We start from the raw sequence: 12,916 nt of genomic DNA, 5'->3' as shown, positions 1-12,916 counted from the left end.
GGAAAATTTAAATACCTAACCTAATAACAATGGTGGGGGTGAATATGAAAATGAAGAAAAGAATGGACATATTTAGATCAGGATAAAGGAAAGGATAAAGATGAAGAAGAAGATGAAGACCAAGACGAGGAAGAAGATGAAGATGAATATGAAGATAAGGATAAAGATAACTTATCTTAACTTAACCCCTTAACTTAACTTAACTCACCTCAACTCATCTCACCTCCGCTTAAAAACTTACTCCACCTGAGTTCGCTACACATTAATTCACCACACCTTAACTCCCCACACCTAAATCCACCACTACTTCACTCCCCACACCTAAATTCACCACACCTAAATCCACCACACTTTAATTCACCACACCTTAACTCACCACACCCCAACTTTCTCACCACATCTAACTCACCACACCTTAATTCACCACACCTCAACTTTCTCACCACACCTTAACTCACCACACCTTAATTCACCACACCTCAACTCAATACAACTAAATTCACCACACCTCTTAAGACCACCACACCTGAAATCATAACACCGTAACTCCCACACCCAATTCCACCACACTGCAACTCATCACACCCAATTTCAACACATGACATGATATCACTAAAGAAACAATGTAAAGAAAAAGAGGAAGGAAAATTTAACTACCTAACCTAATAACAATGGTGGGGGTAAATACGTAAATGGAGAAAATAATGAAGATATAGATCAGGATAAAGGAAAAGATAAATATGAAGACGAAGGTGAATATGAAGATGAAGATGAAGATGAAGATGAAGATGAAGATGAAGATGAAGATGAAGATGAAGATGAAGATGAAGATGAAGATGAAGATGAAGATGAAGATGAAGATGAAGATGAAGATGAAGATGAAGATGAAGATGAAGATGAAGATGAAGATGAAGATGAAGATGAAGATGAAGATGAAGATGAAGATGAATATGAACATGAACATGAACATGAACATGAACATGAAAATGAACATGGACATGAACATGAACATGAAAATGAACATGAACATGAACATGAACATGAACATGAACATGAACATGAATATGAAGGTGTAGATAAACATAAACATAAACATAAACATAAACATAAACATTAAAGCGATAGAGACAAAGATAGAGAGGAAGAAAGTGATAGGGATAAAATATTGAATCTAACGCTATTCTATGTTATGTTATGCTAAGTACTAAGCTAAACTCCCCTCCACTTAACCCATTCCAACAAATTTTATTTCAGCTCAACTCAACTCACATAAACTATCCTTAATTCTAGCGGTTGAATTTCAACCACTGGGCGAACACTAGTTTATATAAAACGAAATTACTTACCAATTATATGAACAACGACTTTGTAATCTTTAATGTATTGGATGCTGATCCCCAGCACGCTTCTTTCCATGCGAGTTGCGATGTCAATTTTTATAGATATTATTTTATTTTTTACCGAATGACCTATTTTTTCCTTAATTTGCTGACTTGCTTTGTCAAGAAGGCTTACTATGTTCTTTGAGTTTAAATATACACCAAACTTCTGCTCGTATGGTGATATAAGTTGTTAAAATAATCCTCATCATCAAATATTCGAAAGGGAATATTTTTTTTGGTGACTAGTCCCACACAGCATCTCAAAAAACTATCTCTGTCTAAATTAGTAGTTAACTTTGACACGGTTTTTCGTTTTTTTTGTGGTAGAAGTATTATCATCATCACTTTTATTACTATTTTCTATACCTATTTTGTGTATAAGTTTATAATGTCTTTTAATATTTCCTCGCAATAATCCACTAAGCTCTCTTTTACACGACTCTAGAATGCTTGTACTTTTCTTGGTAGTTTCATCGTACTTAACGTAATTTTGCAAATCAGTTTTTTTCCTTCCCATTGTCTCTCCTCAATATTGTTATATCGTTTATTTATCTAAATAGTCGCTACTAAGCACTGTATAAAACTCCTCTCTACCGATGTTTGGATAAAGAAATGTGTTCGCCCTCTTATACCCGACTAGCACATTCCATAATTTACTGGAAAAGCTTTTCTATTAGTTCTACCACTGGCGAATCAAAACATTTAAAATAAATAAAAAATTTATATGTATTGTTTTTTCTGCTTTTCTTTACTCTCAGTCTTCACCTGACTCCCACCTCTCTCATTAGCCAATCTTATCACCAATTAGTTCAATTTATTATATATAATAAATAAACTCAATCATTATAATAAAATAACATGCAGATACACCATTATACCGAAAAGTGTACGCTTGGAATATACTTTAACTACACGTATGCATGTATGTAATTTATATGTATATTACCACCATAATTCATATATTTTTGCATATTCCTACATTCCTTCCAAGCGAAAACCATTTGCTTGCATTTCTGACATTTACATATATCCATATGTATGTACGCTGTATGCATAACAAAATACATACCCAAAACAAACGCGCAAAATATCTCCCATACAACGTCGTTGAAAATTTTTCGCGATAAGTTTATCGCGATAAGCTGTTGTGAGTGATCGCGAATGGATTACTTGCATCGTTTTTCTCATTTATGAGAGGCCGACATCGGCAATGCTCGGACTTCTCATACTCGAATGAGAGGAAATTTCTGTGCTTTTTTGGATCGCGAATAAAAACAGCGGAAAATTTTGTCGATCGCATTCCGAATGTGAGAGATGATAAATTTGTTTGCATTTTTCACTCGCGATAAAAGAATGCAAAAATAGATTTGGAATATTATCGATCGCGAACGTGAGAGAATGTGAGTGAGAATTTCCGAACCCTGGACAAAAGTACCGAAAGTGGTTGTGAAAAGGGTACGTTTTCGACTATTTTTCTGATTCAATTTTACGCGGAAAAAAACGTACTGGGGAACTAAGCTTAAAGCGAAATATCCCTTTGCTGCAAGCTATTTGTGTTGCGTATGGGGTTTGACGAGCCGCTGAAGGTAATTTTAATAGAAATCAAAATTTTTGATTTTCTGGCCGCCATTTAGAAGTTTGATCAAACCGCTTGCGTTGTGTATGGAAAGTCTAAATTATTTGCCCGCACCACTAGTATACTCGAGCCACTAGCGGCACCCTAGGGTGCCGCGTCACCCACTTTGGTAAAGCCTGGCATACATATGTACATATTACAACGCTGTTATGGTAAATTCTAGATATCAACCTCGTTGTAGAGATACAAATAGAAGACTCTAGATGTCGCCCCGCCAGAAAAGTTAAATATTGCGCCTAGGGTTCGAACGATACTATCGATATTGAGTAAGTATCGATACTGAGGGTATACAAATGAGTACTTTAATACTCGATACCTTATTTGGTGATTTTACTCGATACTTTGCAAAGTACTCGTAGTATCGAATACTTATTAAAAAACACACTTTTTAAATTTTTTCTTCCATTGGCAACCCAATTTTTTTTTGCTTATATGGATTACTATCTTTAAATTTTGTCCATCACTTAAAAAAAACTGAAATTAAGTGTAGTCTGTTACATAACATAAACCAAATAAGTTAAAGTGTAATGGCCTTATTCATAAAAAAATAAAGTAGGTTAAAGAGCTTAATAAAATGACATTTTCATACATTTTTCAGTTTATAAACCTTTTTTATTTTTTATGAACAAGGCCATAAATCTTAACGCAAAGTTCACGAAATTGCAGAACTTTTAGAAACTTTTTGGGTATGCAGTTTTGTAGCCTATTCAAATTTACGTGTAGCCTACTACATACCGTTGACTTTTAATTCAAACTTGCACATTTTTATACTAAAATTGAATAAGCTACAAAAATGCTTACCCAAAAAGTTTACGAAAATTTCTAAATAAAATGTATGTACATATATATGTATGTATGTATATACATTTAACGTTAAAATCACTTCTAACGTGAAAGTAAGTTCTGCAATGAAATAAAAATCAAATATTTAAAATTTCTATTGTTTTAATTTCAGGAAATAACTAGATATGCAATTGAAGAATAAAATAATTTTAGTATCCCAAAAAACGTATTTTAATGAGTCCGATACTGAGTAGTATCGATACTTTTTCCCTGATACTTTTAGAGTATCGATACCATGAGCTCGATGCCAGAATGAGTACTCAGTATCGATACCAAAGTCTGAAATTTCGAACCCTAATTGCGCCTAAATATATGCACAATTTACATACGCTACAGCGGAAATGGACGGCACGCCATTTCTTTAAATTAAATGAACTGCTGCTAAATATATGTATGTTTATACTAAACGTGAGCAAACATAATTTTGCTTGCATAGTCTTCTGTTATTTTTTCACTGCAAGTTGACTTATTTTAATATCTATGTATTGCAAAATTTTATACAGACTCGACTAAAAAGTAGAAAATAAATAAAATAAACAACTTGTTAATATAAAACGCTATTATAAACCCTGTAGGGAAAACACGAACTAGTGAACCAAATTTCTAGTTCAGTACTAGTTCTTTTTCGCCAAAAACGAACCAGTCCGATAGTAACTAGTTCCGCACCAGGCCGGCAGCAGCAGTGAAATGTGGTACTTTAACTAAACTATTTTATTTCAAATTTTAAACGCAGGGAAGGTAATCATGACGAAAAAAATAATTTAAATCAGCATTTAATCATTATTTTATGAATTATTATTGAGTTTTATTTTTTCGCTCAAACGGAAATAATTATTATTTGATTTTTATTTTTGGGATTACAAATAATGATTATTTTATGATTTTTATTTTTTCGCGCAGAGATTATCATTAATTTTGAGCTTTATATTTCCACTTAAAGATAATGATAATTTATAAAATGGAAAAGGCCATACAGACGCAACCTGCTGAAATTTTGACCTGAAAAGTTTGGGTCTTATTCCTCTTATAAGGGTGCGGCTACCTCTCAAAAGGATACGTCGGTAATCACGCTGGTATAGTTTTCGAGTTGCTTAATAATCATAATACTTAGTGATTCCATAAATAAAGGCCAAGATCCTGAAGGACAATTGAGAAAGGCAATGCAGTTGCAGAAAAAGAGGCATTTTAAAAAAGTGTCAAAATAATTATCACTTTCTCACTAAATTTATTTAAAAATGCAAGCCACCAGAGATACCTTTTTTTTAAGAAAAGACAAATTACTTTTTTTATGCAATCCAGCACAGCTACCTTAATACAGTCAGTCAATAAAGTTTAGCTACAACGAATTTTTTACAATACGGGCAACTATTTTTTTAATATTTTAGTTTTCGGTAATTTTTTATAAAAATATGGTCAATTCTACAACAAAATCCCCAAAAATCAGAGTTCCAAACCTTGTGCAAAATTTAAGAAAATTCTGCAAAATTTCATTAAAATAATTCACTTTCTATTTACGCTCTCTAGAAAAAGTTTTTTAGTCCATTCAATTTTAGTATAATGAAGTGCAAGTGTGAGGAAGCTAGGACTTACCAAACAACAAAAAACAAATTGCTAAATATCAATGGTAGGTCCTAGCTACCTCAAACTTGCACTTTGTTATACTAAACTTGATTGGGCTAATAACTGAGTACTTAACTTTTTTCTAAAGAGTGCAGATTGCAATACTTAGATGGAAATTCGCAGAATTTTCTTTAATTTTGCATAAGGTTTGGAACTCTGATTTTTGTGGTTGTTGGTGTAGAATTAACCATATATTTATAAAAAATTTGGGAAAAGTAAAATATTTAAAAAATAGTTGCAGGTATTGTAAAAACTTCACTGTACCTAAACTTTATTGACTGACTGTATATCTTATTTAAGTTAAGTACGACAAAAACTTTCGAAGTACTTCATATACATATAAGCTTAAAAAGAACTGAATTTACTTAAAAATCAATATGCCTTAATTTAGACAAGTAAGACAAAGTGAACTAATATTTTTATTTTTAAGCAGAACGCACTTTTGTTTTTTACTTGCTATTTAAGTTTAATACTACTACTACTACTAATGTGGTTTATAAATTTTTAATAAATGCGTTTAAATATTTGTGATTGTATTGTCCTTCCTTCAACCGATCGTATTTCATATAGAAGGGAAATGTTTCGACAAGCCTGATTAGAAATGTAGATCTAAGGTGACGAATTTATAACAGGTTGGGAACTACATATAAAAAATGGATGCAGATCGAACTAGATCTCATCTGTCGAATTTGGAACTGGTTCGGAACTATAGAAAAAGGGATGCAAAACGAATTAGATCTTATCTGTCGAATTTAAAACTGGTTCGGAACTAGGGCCAAAGGGATGCAACGGGGGACAATTGACACTTCCTAGGACATCGCAATGTTAAATTCGCCAGTCGCTAGCAGGCAAAAGAGAATTAACGCGTACTAGTCATGGTTCCAAACGCACTAGAACCGAACCAGTTCCGCACTAGTTCGTTTCCCTACAGGGAATGGACTAAAAATTAGAAAATAATATTTCTCAGTCAGTATTTGCAAAAGTCATTATAAACCATTTATGAGATTGAAAATGAAAAGCGTGGGGCGCATGTAATAGACCTGAATTGATATGAAGGGTAATATATGTAGGCATGTGGATATATGAATAACGACCGCTTAAAATCGATCTCAAATTGATTATTGTCAATTAAATCTAATGCTTTGTATTGCATGCGCTTCACGTTTTTCGGTTTCAATCTCATAAATGGTTTATAATGGCTTTTGCTAAAATTTCAAAATCAAAAGCTATCAAAACAAGTTTTATGGGACTAAGAAATGTTATTTCCTAATTTTTAGTTATATTAAGAAGTTTTTTATTTTATTTATTTTATGAAGTATGTACATATACATATTGCTACCTAAAGGTGTCAAGTCCACTTTTCTTTAATTTAGTTTGTGATGCAGGATGACAGATAATGCGAAACTACATCGATTTTTCGTCTCTCCCGAACAGTTTCAAAAAATGGACTTGACACCTTTTCACCTTTAGGTAACGATATATACATTAGTAAGGTAAAAATAAATCTCACGGTTAGGCTTCGTCAAATGTCCGGGTCTAGGAGCCTCCGGGCGTGGGACGAAATCTGCGCGCTGCGGGTTTGACATTAATTTCTTCGAGTTGCGGTTAAAAACTTTGAGATTCTCCGATTTACTGGAAATATGACTAACAATAAGTGGTTTTCTTTTATGAATCGCTCTTCTCCATCAAATCGAACAATAACCACGCCCACATCCCATATAACGGTAATTTCGAGAAATACGTAATCTTCGATAAATCAGTAAATACTTAAGCTAATACGTTAAATGCTTAATACTTAAGAAATACGTTTAAGATAAAATTTTGGAAAACGGTCGTGGCACCGCCCACATATGATCACATATATTTATCTCGGTAACCGTTCTACCAATTTGTACCAAACTCGGTGTGGTTATTGTGCTTGCCACATAAAACCCAAACGTTGAAAATGATTGTAACCGGACTAAAATTACAGCCTTTTTTCATATAACGCTAAATTTTATATATGCTTGAAACTTCTATATTTCGAAATTTAAGGATGCTAATTTACTCAAAATTGATGCTAACAACAATCCCCTGAAAAGAAATAACATTATTTGGAATTTTGGAAAATGGGCGTGATACCGCCCACATATGACTATATAAGTTAATCTCATTATATCTTACTGAACGTTCTATCAAAGATGTTTAAAATATGTGTAAAATCACCCCGGATTACCATGAAGCGGTAGTTTTCGTAAAGGTGAAACACATATATTTAATACTTGCGCCGGGTATTTAATGTTCGGCTCTGCCCGAACTTAGACTTTCTTACTTGTTTAATTTTGTACGTTTCAAAAAATAAATAATAAGCATTCAAAATCTAAAAAAAAAAAAAAATAATAAATTTTTAGACCAAAAACGTGTAACGTTTCATAAAGTGCATGTAATCCTTTCATCGAAAGGAGTCAAAACCCAATGCATGCTATAATATTTTTTCAAACACAATACTTGACTACATTTTTTTATATATTTATTGTTTTTCCTTCACAGAGTTCATTTGTGCTAGAATCGGTATTTAAAATGACTCTCGCTTCTTATTAAATAGGTGGTACCCATTAGCCGCTGAATCCACAATACCCTTCGTTCCCCTAATTGCAGGGAAAAACACTCTTGTCACGATTAGGCTATCTTAATAAAAAGTTTTACGGATTTTTATTGGGGCCGGTTCTAACGAAAAAATGTTGTGGAAAAACAACAATAATTTACCCATAGGTAGAAGTTATAGCTACTATTCGGAGATAAACACATCTCCTCATTAGCGTTCTTCACCGCGGCCACTGGGATATGAACCATTAGAAACGGCCTCAAGCTCAATAAAAATTGTTGAAATTTTAAAATACTTTTTACTATTATTATCTTAAACTAAATGACGGCAAATTTGTATGCATATTTTCCTCCAAAAGCGGGGGGGTTTCCAATCGTCTAATTATGTATATGTGCAGAAAAATACCCTGTGGGGAAAATCTTATGTTCTGAACTGGTGCGTTTCTAGTACATTTAGACCCAGTACATATCTATGTAAAGTAAACAAGCCCCCGCTGCATCCCTTATTCGATAGTTCCGAACTAGTTCTAAATTCGACAAATAAGATCTAGTTCGTTCTGCATCCCTTTTTCTATAGTTCCGAACCATTTCTAAATTCGTCACTTTAGATATAGATTTCTAGTGAAAAAAATTAGTTTTTTAAAAGGACCACATTTCGCCGATTTTGGACTGGTGGGGACCTAGATCCTATCGGACTAGTTCCTTTTTGGCGATAAAGACCAGTATGGAACTAGAAATATGATTCACTAGTCAGCGGTTTCCCTGCAGGGTATTAACAAAAAAGCTCGAAAAAACATTTCAGCATAAACAAGAGAATGTAAGCAAATCGAAATACCGTAAATGTAAACAAAAATATGCAAACAACGGTACATAAAGCGGTGGACAGTAGGACGAATATAATCTGTACGTAAATCATTTCGCAATTGCATTGGTATTGTCGGACGAAGTACTGGTGGCGGACAGACGATCAATAACACAGCCACACAAAAAAAAATTTGTGTTCTGACCCAAAGGTCTCACTATGTGTACTGTATGTTTTTGAGGTCGCTGAATCCGAATCCGAGGTCCATTTAACCCCATAAGTTCAGGGTTTTGCTACAACCCCAGAAAACCAATATGGCGGACACCTTTTGGAAAAATTCATCGGATTCCCTTGAAACTCGTTACTCGGGGGTTTTCGGGGTCGCTAATTACGAATATGATATTATTTTTTCAAAATTCAAAATGGCGGATCCAATATGGCGGACACATTTTTGTAAAATTCATCGGATTCGCTTGAAAATCGTTACTCAGGGGTTTGGGGAGTCACCGATTACGAATTTGATGTAAGTTTTCGAAAATTCAAAATGGCGGATCCAATATGGCGGACACTTTTTGTAAAAACAGAACAGGGTGAACGATTCCACCAAGACATTAAAATTGTTGAAACTCGCTGTCAGGGAGCGTGGGATGTCAATATGTTGGCAGACTTTTGCTGGATGCTCAAAAGAGAATCACTTGAACAGAACAACAAGCGTAAAAGAAATCCTCTCCACAGAACGTTTGAAGAGAAAAGAACGCGATATAGTTCAAAAAAAGAAAACCATAAAAATATTATCCGCTTTAGGAGCAGCATTCTTATTATTTATCAATCAGCCCTTTTTAGGGCTATACATGATGTACAAAATCCGATCGAGCAACCTCCCCGCGGTGTACATCGGGTAATGCCAATGCCGACGGTACAAGGATTTAGAAGATTGGTCTTAATTAAATGAATGTAATAATAAAATCATTGTTTAAGGTTAGAAAAAATGTCTGATTTTAATAGAGTTAAATAGACCTCGAATTCGGGTTCAGCGAACCCAAAAACCCCTGAGTAACGATTTTCAAGCGAATCCGACGAATTTTACAAAAGGTGTCCGCCATATTGGATCCGCCCTTTTGAATTTTGAAAAAATAATATCATATTCGTAATTAGCGACCCCGAAAACCCCCGAGTAACGAGTTTCAAGCGAATCCGATGAATTTTTCCAAAAGGTGTCCGCCATATTGGTTTTCTGGGGTTATATCAAAACCCTGAACTGATGGGGTTAAATGGACCTCGGATTCGGATTCAGCGACCCCAAAAACATAACCTACACATAGTGAGACCTTTGGGTCAGAACACAAATTTTTTTTTGTGTGGCTGTGTAACTTGAACACATAAGCATATGACACCTACGCTATTGGTTGTTATTAAATTGCGATAGACGAAAGTGCAACTGTCTGTGTCCCTTTTAAAATTCATCCTTTTATTATTAGGGGTGTTCACGGTGAGTAGCCTCTAGAATACAGCGTTTATTGTAATTTATCTCTTCCTGTAAGCTACATTGTCAAAGTCGGGAATGTTCCTTAATTATACCCGAGCACACTTGTGCACAAGGGTATATTTACTTTGTTCACATAACGGTTGTTTGTAACAGCCAAAACGGATCGAGATAGATATAGACAAATGTATACATAAATGCTGAGAATGAATAGAGAAGTCGATTAAGCCATGTCTGTCTGTCCGTCTGTCCGTCCTTCCGTGTACACGATAACTCGAGTAAAAATTGAGATATCTCAACGAAATTTGGTATGTAGGTTTCTCTTTATCCAAGGTAAGTTGGTATTGAAATCGGACTGTAACCACGCCCACTTCCCATATAACGGTATTTTAAAAAATGCAAAAACTACCATATTTCAGTAAACATTGGATCCAAATTGTTGAAAATTGGTATATGAAGTAGAATTTTGGTAAAAAATAGTATTATTGGAAGATTTTTGGAAAATGGGCTTGACCCCGTCCACTTATGATAAAATGCCGTATCTCGGTAGCGGCTTCACCAATCCTTACCAACTCTGTACGAGCCTTGCCTAAGGCCTAGCTAAGAAATTTGTTGAAAATCTTTGAAATCGGGCAGTAACCACGCCCAACTTCCATATAACGGTAATTTACAGAAACACAAAAACTGCGATAAATCAGTAACTGCTGAAGCTAATTGACTTAAAATCGATAGTTACAATAACCACTTAGCAGAAAATTAGATTATTAAAAATTTTTGGATAATGGGTGTGGCGCCGCCCCCTTATGACGGCAAATGTGTATCTCTGCAACCGATTCGTCAATTTCTACCAAACTCGGTGCACTCAATAACCTTAGTACAATAAAGAAATTTGTTGAAAATTATTCGAATCGGACCAAAATTACACCCACTTCCCGTATAATGGTAAATTTCAGACATCCGAAAACTCCGATATTTCAATAACTGACGACGCTAATTTACTCCAAGTTAATAGTTACAATAATCTCTTAGCAATAGATAAGACTGCTATAGACTTATAGGAATGTGGCGTGGCACCGTCCATTTTATGACTTCAAGTTGTACCTCGGTAACCACTTTATAGATTTCTACCAAACTTGGTTCAATCATTTCATTAAGTCTAAGGGCCATTTTCATCATCTCTGGTTAACACTAATCGCCAGTTAAACATTTTTACCGACGTTTCCAACCCAATGTTAAATGAATGGAGACAGTAGCGTCGGGTACGATGTTTAACTGGGGATTAGTGTTAACCAGAGATAGTGAAAATGGCCCTAAGTCAGCATATTATCGAAAAAGTTTGAAATCGAGAAAAACCCCCCGCTTATCATGCAAATGTAGTTTAGAGCAAGTTGAAACGACGATATTTGATACCTGCGATGGGTATGTAAAGTTCGGTTTCGCCCGAACTTATACTTCCTTACTTGTTTTATGTTAGATTTATGAGCGGAAATCCTTATCTTCAATTTAGATTTGGTTGTCCCCAAATATACCATATCGCATACGTGAGACCCGTCCCCATTGCATGATATTCTATAAACTATGCCAGATTTCTCACTTCTAGGAATTCTGTGTTTGGTATTGGTGTATCCTTCGAGACCAAAAAGCTTCTCCAATTGCTCCTGGTTATCCCGAGCGCAGACAGGTCCTCCTGCACTTGGTTCTTCCATTACGTTCACGAGCGCCCTTGCTTTCGTTGTCCACCCATGCATGCGGAGTCGGGGGATCTTTCCACCGGAGCACCGTCATCCATGCATACAACATGTCCAAGTCAGCGCAATCGTTTTATTTCTATGCGCTTAACTATGTCCATGTCGTTAAAAAGCTCATACAGTTCGTCATTCTATCTTCTCCGATACCCGTCATCCACGAAGATAGGGCCGTAGATCTTGCGTAGAATAGTCCTCTCGAAAGCCTTCTTATCTTTGTTCGACATCGTCCAAGTTTCCGGGCCATATAAAAGGATGGGAATGAAGAAAGATTTGTAGAGCGTGATTTTTGTTCGTCGGGAGAGGGCTCTGCTTTTCAATTGCCTACCGATCTCAAAGCAGCACCTGTGGGCAAGAGTTATTCTTCGCTTGATCTCCAGGCTGAAGTTATTGGTGGAGTTCATGCTGGATCTTAGGTAGACAAAGTCCTTCACTACTTAAAAGTTGTAACTGCCAACAGTGACGTATATCCCGAAGCGCGTGGGCTCTTTACATGTTGCCGGGAGGTACTTTGTCTCGCCCTCGTTCACCGCTAGCTTCTTTTGCTAAACTGGAAAATGCTGCTATTACGTCCCTTTGTTTTAGACCTACGATGTCTATATCATCTGCATACGCTAGCAGCATCTTTCTTTTGCTATGTATGGTGCTGCTGCGATTCAGATTGTTAGTTCTTATTACGTTTTCCAGCATCAGATTGAAAAAGTGGCACGACAGGTAATCGCCTTATCTAAATCCCCGTTTGGTCTCAAGCGGCGCGGAGAGGTCCTTCCCGATTCGGACGGAGCTGAAGGTTGTGATCAAAGTCACTCTAAATAGTCGTTT

Source organism: Rhagoletis pomonella, unplaced genomic scaffold (assembly GCF_013731165.1).
Source record: "Rhagoletis pomonella isolate Grant_MI unplaced genomic scaffold, Rhpom_1.0 Rhpom_scaffold_00015, whole genome shotgun sequence".
Classification (NCBI taxonomy): domain Eukaryota; kingdom Metazoa; phylum Arthropoda; class Insecta; order Diptera; family Tephritidae; genus Rhagoletis; species Rhagoletis pomonella.
The sequence above is the reverse complement of the archived record's forward strand: the minus strand, read 5'-3'. Positions refer to the sequence as shown.